Below are 10321 nucleotides of genomic sequence, written 5' to 3'. Positions count from 1 at the left end.
TCACAAGCTACCTCAACAAATCTCGAATGTCCCTTACTGGTCGGCGTGTTTTCCAACTTGCGATCCCCGTAAATATTCATTAAATGTGCATTAGCGGAACTCCGGAGGTGGCTTCGGTCCAAATGAAATCGACGATAGAGCCAACTAGAAATTAGTAACAATATTCTCAACATAATTTATGCTGTATGTATTATCGATCTTGCAATCCAGTTAATAAGGCAAAATAGCCGTTAATTACAGTATTACTCTCACGAGACGTACAGTAAATCCTAAGAACTATTAAAATATCCGGAAATACGACAGCTCTCATATTTTGCCACTGTAATAAGCACCACATAGACGGACTGATTACGCAAGCCGGCCAGTGTGGCCGAGCGGCTCTAGGCGCTTCAGTCTGGAACCGCGCGACCGCTACGGTCGCTGGTTCGAATCCTGCCTCGGGCATGGATGTGTGTGATGTCCTTAGGTTAGTTAGGTTTAAGTAGCTCTAAGTTCTAGGGGACTGATGACCTCAGATGTTGAGTCCCATAGTGCTCAGAGCCATTTGAACCATTTGATTTCGCTAATTTGTGCCTATTTTAGTAACAACAACACTAAAATGAAATGCATGAAATTGGAAAGCTAACAAGCGCACTAATTTTTCATTAAGCTTAAACCTCAGCATTTCTGTCAGTTATTCTTCGTATACTGACACACACGTAGAATTTTGGCTCTGCTAGAGGGCATTTTTTAATTTTGCAGTACGAATAAAAACTGCTCAAGCGATTAAAAAACTCAAAGATATGTGACAGAAAAATAACAAAGGCTGTGGATAAAGATGTGTGCGTATAACTGGAATACGTTAACGGGAGACGTTCACCAAATTTACTAAAAATGTAAATTTTCGGTTTATTTTATATTTATAATCGGAGCTTATGAACAATAAGTTCACAAAGTTTCAGTGATGAATACGCATCAGAAGTGCCTGAAAAACAATTAAATGTGTGACAAAACCTTCCCACCACACCCACTTTTTAAGGCAACACTTCAATATCAGCTCGGTGAACAACGATTCCGTGGATTACTTTCAAGCAAACTTCCATTGTTTTAATAGATCATCTGTTACTCCATTCCGTAGCTTAGAAACAAATGAGACTCTATATTCACTGATATGGACACGATGCTCTAATACCACGTTTTCATCTGCTACAGTTGTCAGAAGAGCAACTTATCATTCATTTCTTGTATTTGATAATGAGAGCGTTGGGAGAGAGAATAAGCTTTAAGGTAAGAAATTTCACTCAAGACATCTCGAGAAAAATAGATTTACAACGCTTCTCTGCAGCTGAAATGTCAATTGAAAACTTGATGGAAGAAAGATGGTAGAAAACAAGAAAGCAGAAGAGAAGTCTTGAAGAGAACGAGGACCCTGAATACAAGTCTGGGGCTTCCGAAAATCTGACATAAGAAAAAAAACTTTAGGCTGAACTGTAAACTGCATTTCCTAAAAATTATGCTTTCTAAAGTTTATGTACATTTTTCTCGGAATATATGAAAACTAGAAATGTGAAATTTGGTACATTTGTTTCTATAAATACAATAAATGCCGTCTCAAGTGTAAATATTGAAATTCTGGCTTAAGCTGAGATGAGGGGCAAAGTGGTTGGAATTTCGAGTGAATTTTATGTAATACTTACAGAATTATAATTAAAAATTATTAAAATTTTCTTTTTCTGGGAAAACCTCATCAGAGAAGCTTACTACATGCAAGGACATTAAACAGAGAAAATTTTGTAGAAATCTCTTGAATGGTTTCTGAAAAAAAGTTACATACACTATTTTTTGAAAATAAAAGTCTGAAATTCTGTAAAAAGGGTAAATCCATTTAATCCAAGGAATTTGTTAGTAAATGTGTTTATTTCATGTCAAGCGCGTACAAAATTCATTGGTATATCTTCAAATGTTGAAATGGCTCTGAGCACTATGGGACTTATATCTGAGGTCATCAGTCCACTAGAACTTAGAACAACTTAAACCTAACTAACCTAAGGAGATCACACACATCCATGCCCGAGGCAGGATTCGCAGCTGCGACAGTAGCGGTCACGCGCCGTTCCAGACTGAAGCCCCTAGAACCGCTCGGTCACAGCGGCCGGCGCCGTATCTTCAAAATTGTGGATTTGGTGCCTCCTTTAAATAGGGTGTATTCTTCGTGAACACACCCAATTAAAATAAAACAGAAAATGCGTCTGTGAAACTACTCTAGCGAACAAAGAAAAGGAAGGAAAATTAGGGCTTTGTGATCCGTCGACGGTGCGATCATTGCTGCCGGTATCCTTTGAATTAGCGAAGCGCCTATGAACCTTTCCCTTTAAGTGAACAGTGTTTTTGTTTCTTTGATGTTTTCCCCTACCTCCTGTTCTGCAATTTTTACCTTTATGTAATTACTTGACCCAGCAACTCGTGATCTAGAAGTTAACGCCGTGGCCTCTACATCGCGGTGTCCAGGGTTCGATTCCCGGCCGGGTCGAAGATTTTCTCCGCTCGGTTACTGGGTGTGTGTTTCCTAGTAATTTCATCTAACCTTCATCGACGCACATGTCGCCAAATGGCATCAAATAGAAATACTAGTAACATGCGGCCCGTAACCCCAAACGCTGGTCTCCCGCCCAATAATGTCAAACGATATTTACCCAACCCAACAGCAGCAACAGTCTGTCATGCTTGTTGTTATCATTGTCTACCTCCTAAAGTTTTCTGCTCTTTTGCTCCCAAACATGACAGATTAACTTTTCATCTACATTACAGTATGCCCGTTTAATCTTACTCGTCTTGTGTAGGTAAAGGTTCTCAACAGAACTTCTTCTGCACCACTTCAAAGCTCACGAAATGACACTGAACTTGTATTCTGGAAGACCAGATTTCCATTCGCTCTCTGGCTAAAGTTCGAATATTACACACAATCCGATAATGTGCACCGTCTCTAATGACCTCGTCGTCGACAGTCAGTTAAATCATTATCTTCCTTTCTACCAATCCATTCTCTTAAATACAGGACATGTAGTGCCTCTTTTACTTCAAATAAAAGGTCAAAAGTTAATTATCTGATTACTAACTAGAATAGAAAGCGGAATTTTTTTAATGATGTGAGCTAGGGAATAATGACGACGTAATCACCGGTCGCTGATTCGATGCTAAAAGGGTGTTACGTGAGCGTGAATCGGTATTCCAATGCCTGTATGGGCGTTGTAATGAATGCACGTTGTATTATTGCCTATGCGATATGAATTTAAGGCTGCTGTAATGGTGGCCGGTCAGTGACATCGCCGTATCCAGCTTGACTCGTCGCCTACCGGCGCAAAAGCTGAAAAGTATTTACAATCAGTATTAGAAAAAGGAATAATGATAGTACTAAATAAAATCTCTCAACATTATATTAAGAAATACAGAACTATTCGTAGAATGTTATAACATTATACAGATCGTAGTGACAGCAGGACTGCGAAAGGGAAGAGTGATGCGGAAAGCTGAATACGATTTCTCAAAAAATTGTCTTTAAACAAAACCCAAACGATTATCCCTCGCTTACATATTTTACAAGTAAAATGTTATCTGTTCGCTTATGAGGTCGCGTAGGTTTTTATGCACATATATAGTTCTGTTGTAAAGGTTAACTTACTTTTAGTAGCCAAATTTTTCTACTTTAACCAACCCCATTTTTCCTTTTGTTAACGTAGCCGATGCTTTTGATAAATAATTAGTGTCACTTTAACAAATAAAATTATTAGAATCTTACAATCAGCAGACTGAAGCTCTGATCAAGGCAGTGTCTAGCGTCGAGTCCAAATCAGACACATAGTTTCATTGCAGTATATCCTACACTACACTTATAAGCACTTACACCAGTATTATAGCGGTTGCCACTAATGCTGGTACTGCAGGCAATACACACTTTTTTTTAATTTGCATTTTTATTTTTCTTGTTAATATCACGACTAGTTTCGAAGGGTAATATCATTTTCTAGTGGCAATGTGCCGCCGTGAAGTCAACATTTGGTCTTTCTAGATAGTTCCAAGACGATATACACTACCCTCTGTAACACTAAGTTGTATGTTAAAAATAGAACAAGATGGGAGTGACCTATGTGAGTAACTGGTCAGAATACAGAATAGTGTACTCAAATACCGACTAATAAGACACTTAGAGTATTGTACAGATAATGATTGTAGATATGCATACAAAACCATATGTACTGGTTTTGCTCAGTTCTATGTAAACTGACTTTGCTTGTCCGAGCAGATCTAATAAACATGCCGGGTGTGCTAGCACGAGGTACGGTGTTTACCTTTCCGATCAGCTGCAATTCCGTTTGAATCAAGTTACGACACGCTGCGACAGCAACTGATAATGTCCCCAAAATAACAAATTCCTTATGATTCACAGGGGAAGACAATGACTTTGCATCAAGAATACAAAAGTATCCGACAAATATCAAAGAATAAGGAGATTTTCATCAGCGAAGTTGTTAAGGCTGTAAACCGGCATCGGATACAGGCCCCTATAATGATCATTCTCGCTCTGGAGTACCTAGGAAAATATAAGAACGCCAAGGAAAGTATTTGGTAACGAGTGTAAACGTAATAGATAGAGAACTGTCCGTGAATTGACTGCTGTTCTAAACACAACTAGGGATACACCAGCGAGTGAGTGAAAGGTGAGACGGCGCCTGGCAGATAATTACCTCCAGTGTTATGTAGCAGCAAGGAAACCATATTTGCAACTTCTTAACAAGAAAAGAGGGCGTCAGTAGGGTACGAAAGCAGGGGATTAGGGAAGTCTTATTCAGTGATGAATCGAAGTTCGAAATATCTAGAAGTAAATGCCTTTAATTCGTATGCACTTCACCCCATGATTGCTTCAATCCTCAGTGTATAATTCCATGTGCGTAGCGTGGAGCTTCTTTATGATGGTGTGGGTGTCTTTCGGAGGCAAAAAATTCGACGACTTGGTGAAAATAGTTGGAAAAATGAATCAAAAGAATTATCTTGCCATTCTCCAGCGTTATGCCAAAAAGGCATCTGGTTTGTGTCTGACTGGAACAGGGTTTGCCTTGTAGCAAGACAACGACCGAAAATATACATCCCGCTCGTGTCAGAATTATGAGAAGCCTCTAGAGGTTTGTAAAATTTTGAAAGATATGTAATGGCTTTCCCAGTCCCCTGGTTGTAACCCAGTCGAGATACTATGGAATGAACTATACTGGAGGATCCGAAAACGAGGAATCATGAGGGGGATACACTTGTGGGAGGTCCCGCATCAAGAATGGAAACTGATCCCAAGTGGAACACTGCCAAAACTGACCCATTGCGTGCCGGGAGTATGGAAGGCAGTGGTTAAAGCAAAAGGTGGCGACTATGAGGAATCCGAATTTAATAGTTGCATTTATAATTGTATTCCGTGACCTGAACAAACGCTTAGAAAAGAATAAAATGCAGATTTATAATGTATTTTTTCCGTTGTCCATAATCGCTTTTGGTTGCAAAATTATGTGGGATAGTGCATAGCCACTGTATAATGGTCTTGGCGGCCGAAACCAATCCTGGCATTTACAAGAAAAATAAAGGTGCAGCTGGTGCGTTTATTAGATTTTATATTAGACCTACAGTTGCGGAAATTGCCCAGCAAAGCTCCATAAACTGGTTATGGCACTTTTTATCATCTTTCCACGGCAAAAAAACTTTATATTATCTTTCGCTATATACAGTGCATTGATCGAGCACTGTTATTTCCCTACAGTTTTCAGGGAAGACCATCAAACTTTATCAGAACCTGTCAGAAAGCTACGGTGGTTAACGTGGCATTAGATTTTAACATAAATGCTACCGTAATTATGGCAGAAGGGTGAAGAACTCACAACGTTTAGGAAAAAAACAGGTGAAGACTATTTAATGAGCAAACTAGACCGACAGTTACTGTGGTATTTCAAAATCACTCCTAGGACAAAACGCGTTACCATGTAGGGTGTCAGGCAAATCCAACACCTTCCATGAAAACCCTGACATGATAAGCAAATCCAGTAGTATGTGACATAGCTCCGAATAAATCGTGACATTAAATTACCCAAAGTAACACGAGTAACGAGTGAGCAAATGGAATACCACAGACTAACACAAGAGTGCCTAAATGCATGTCATACCTTCCCACCGTGAGACAGACGCAGTTCCGAGGGGAGAAACGAGAACAGAAGCCGAGAGCAGAACCGTGTTAAGCTAGAAGGCCCTACGATAAGGGACGGACATCCACGTCTCCAGCTAACCACCAGGACCACCCCCCAGCCCATATTAAAAGCTAGACCCCTCCAGAAGAACAGTAGAGATCTTACGATAACACTAAAAGGGCCACACCAGCTGCAAGTTTTAGCGTGAGACTTTTTCGCGTCTCTGTTACGTTGCAAACTTTAAATACATTGCCCCACCACGAAAAGTATAACGTTTCTCATAGGATAGACAGAATTTTTGTAGGCAGAGCTTAAGGTTAACATTGAGGCCCTGATTGGTCAGATGAAAACACAACCAGATAGTTTTTTTTTAAACCAACTTCGGTATATTGTAGTAAGGAGATGTTAGGGGAGAGTTGCTTCCGAGACGGCGAGCTGTATGGAGCTGCGCCAGCCGCCACCCCCTGACGAACACGGACAAGGTAATGAATGCAAGCGATGCCGCATTCTTGAGCGGATAAGGCTTCACTCAGAACTGCAGAAATCTCATCTGATACATCCCCTTTTTACGTAATACTAGTGTCGATCGTCAATTGAAGCTCATGGTATTAACATTTGCTACGTAAGTTAAAATCTGAAATGCGACGATTTTTCTGTTATATAATTATTGAGAAGCCACATCAGCCACTGTAATTTACGACAAGTTAGATAAGTAATTAAAGATAATTGAGGGTCACTGTAGACCATGTTGATAGTTTTCTCTTTTGTGAAACTTAATTTAAACCTAGATTATAGATGTGATATGGCATAGGTCATCCTTCGATCCATTGTAGAACTTGGAATCCCATTCAGGGAATATTCGTTCACATTTTTGTTGAACGCAGTTGGTTTTTATCATCCTGTATTAAAACATTTCCTTTTATCAATAGTACAATTTATAAACAATGTTTTATGAGTAGAATAAAATTTCCAATGGTAAACATAACTGCTTTTTCGACGTTATTTTACCTGCTAACTAAAAATAGGAAAGCCTTGAACCCCTTCCACTAAATTTAGTTGGTATTAAGATTCTTTTACAGGGAGTGGAGTGGAGCTGACGCTGAAATCATTTAGTATTTGGTTATATCATTGCTAGTCTCACTGAACTCTTCTTAACTCTACATGTCATGTGTGGTCTGGCGTCTCCTTACCAGCAACAGGTCCCAGGTTCAAACTAGTCAGTTCCCTAAAAAACACGCTCAGAGCGTCGTTGCGCGAAAGTGGTAGGGAGACACGACATAGAACAACAGACGCCACGCCGAATGTTAGAACCAGTGTTACCGAAAGAACACTAAGTGGTTGGGCGTATGACGAACTTATTCTTCTGACATAATTTAAAGTCTTCCTCAATTCGTTAGATAAAATGAAATTTCAGAAGAATTTTTTTTCTTCTTGTAATGTCTACTCCACGCTCATCAGTTGCTTTTCTTACTTCTGATTCTCTTTAGAAGCCACATTCCCTCCCTCATATCCTTTAACACCATCACATTCAATATTTCTCTTTTCAGTTCACACCTTATTGCTGCCAGCAGGATCGAGATAAAAAGCCTCCTTAACGCTGATCATTACGTCTTCAGGACGTCCACATTTCAGTACGGTAAAAGAATGCATTCCCAAGCATAAAAGTAATTTTTTTCCTTAAACACTTACCCAAGAAACCTACACAAACAGTCCTTTTCTACAAAAGAAGCTTCAGTCGCCCATCGCTTTTCTTGTTTTGACTTACGTAAATCTCATAGCGCTGTTCCTTCGCTACCCAAAGTTCTACCGTTTGTCTTCAAAATAAGTAATCCACTGTTAAAATAACTTGCGGAGACGCATCCGAGTGAAGTTTTCGACAACCGCCGATATTTCGACAGATGCAGCGAAATGCAGGAAGGTCTGCAGCGGATAGGCACTTTTTGCAGGAAGTGGCAACTGACCCTTAACATAGACAAACGTAATGTATTGCGAATACATAGAAAGAAGGACCCTTTTTCTGTATGATTAAATGATAGCGGAACAAACACTGGTAGCAGTTACTTCTGTAAAATATCTGGGAGTATGCGTACGGAACGATTTGAAGTGGAATGATCATATAAAATTAATTGTTGGTAATGGGGGTGCCAGATTGAGATTCATTGGGAGAGTCCTTAGAAAATGTAGTCCATCAACAAAGGAGGTGGCTTACAAAACACTCGTTCGACCTATACTTGAGTATTGCTCATCAGTGTGGGATCCGTGCCAGGTCGGGTTGACCGAGGAGATAGAGAAGAGCCAAAGAAGAGCGGAGCGTTTCGTCACAGGGTTATTTGGTAACCGTGATAGCGTTACGGAGATGTTTAGCAAACTCAAGTGGCAGACTCTGCAACAGAGGCGCTCTGCATCGTGGTGTAGCTTGCTGTCCAGGTTTCGAGAGGGTGCGTTTCTGGATGAGGTATCGAATATATTGCTTCCCCCTACTTATACCTCCCGAGGAGATCACGAATGTAAAATTAGAGAGATTAGAGCGCGCACGGAAGCTTTCAGACAGTCGTTCTTCCCGCGAACCATACGCTACTGGAACAGGAAAGGGAGGTAATGACAGTGGCACGTAAAGTGCCCTCCGCCACACACGGTTGGGTGGCTTGCGGAGTATAAATGTAGATATAGAGGTAGATGTCATTTTCAAGACACAAATACAGCCCCTGCACTCTAGCACTGACATCCTCACCTGAGGTAGTTCTACAATATTAAGAGTTTTTGTCAGTAGACATTAACTCTACAAGGGTAAGATGAGGATATTTTTCTATGATTAAAAGGATTAACCAAAACTCGTCTGAGCAGGACAGAATAAAAAACTGAAGGTGCTATGGAACTAGACGTGCGAAGAAGAGGAATGTTTCGTCTTCTTCTTTTGCTTGACCCTTGGCGTAGCATCGATAATACGTTGCCAATCATATTCTGTAAAGCTAGGGAAACTGTTTATGAGATCCAGATCTTCTTTGGAACGACGGTGGTAAGGTTTGCTATGGCCCGACGGAAGTCGTAAGGTTTCTGGGGTAGAGGAGGCTTAGGAACATTAAGACCGGTGAGGGTACAGAGATTATTATGGTGCGCGTATGTCTTGTCGCCCAATGATTTCGTGACCATCTTCAGTAGTTGCGGCGCAGTTGTCTCACCTGGCTGCGTATAGACAACCTGTTTTGCGTCCCTTTCTTGACTGGGCGCAGCAGTTGGGGCTGGTTCTCCCAGCAGCGGCTGTTCCGCCTCTACTTTCTCAGGAGGGCACGGGTGGTTCGTTATCCATGGGCAGGGCATCCCGTGTTGCTGATGGGACTGGGTCGATGTCCTGTGTCTGCGGGCCCTCCCCTTTCGGGGAAGAGGCAGACCTCTGTCGCCACCTCCACGGGCACCCCACAGCGCCACGCGTTGCAGAAGGCACCAGGAGAGAGTCCGTCTGCGTGGCGATGGTGGCAGTCGTGACTTCTCACTCCTTGCTAGACTCGCACGCCAGCGACTCGTGTAATTGCACGAGGTGGAGGCGCACCTAGTCCGCCTCGGCCCGGAGAGCAGCCCTCTCTTACGCCATGAAGGATTTGAGAGCGGCTACTGCGTTGGCGAAAGCGTCTTAGAGCTTGTGAATGCTGTCGGGAGTACAGCAGAACGGCCCTCGACTCACGCCGTCACCTGCAAAAGGTGGCGATGGTGTGATGCGCTGGCGGGAGAACTGCCTCATCGTGGTCCATTGTCACCTCTCATTGCGGCCACAGCTCTTGAGATAACTGCAGATACGGTAGCTGGTGGCGTGTGCTCCGCTGCAGTTGGCACATGTGGCGGCGGCGTCCCTCGGCTTTTTGAACTCGCGTGTCAGCTGCGCCATTGCACACTTTAAACACGCGAGTGCGCGGGTGCAGTCTGTGGAGAAGTGCCCCAGCTTCTGGCAGCGGAAGCACTGTACAGGCTTCTTCCTCTTCTGCTTGCCGTCCAACCCGAGCGCTTGGCCCAGGAGGCTAAGGATCGCGGCAACTTGGTCTCCTCATCTTCCCTTCCCGCGTCCAGGCATGTTGGCGCAGCGAGCGAGGCACATATACATCATCGAAGCGCTGTGCAAAGAATTTAAAATT

The sequence above is a fragment of the Schistocerca americana genome, chromosome 4 (genome assembly GCF_021461395.2).
Source record: "Schistocerca americana isolate TAMUIC-IGC-003095 chromosome 4, iqSchAmer2.1, whole genome shotgun sequence".
NCBI classification, from domain to species: Eukaryota; Metazoa; Arthropoda; class Insecta; order Orthoptera; family Acrididae; genus Schistocerca; species Schistocerca americana.
Note: the sequence above shows the minus strand (reverse complement) of the source record.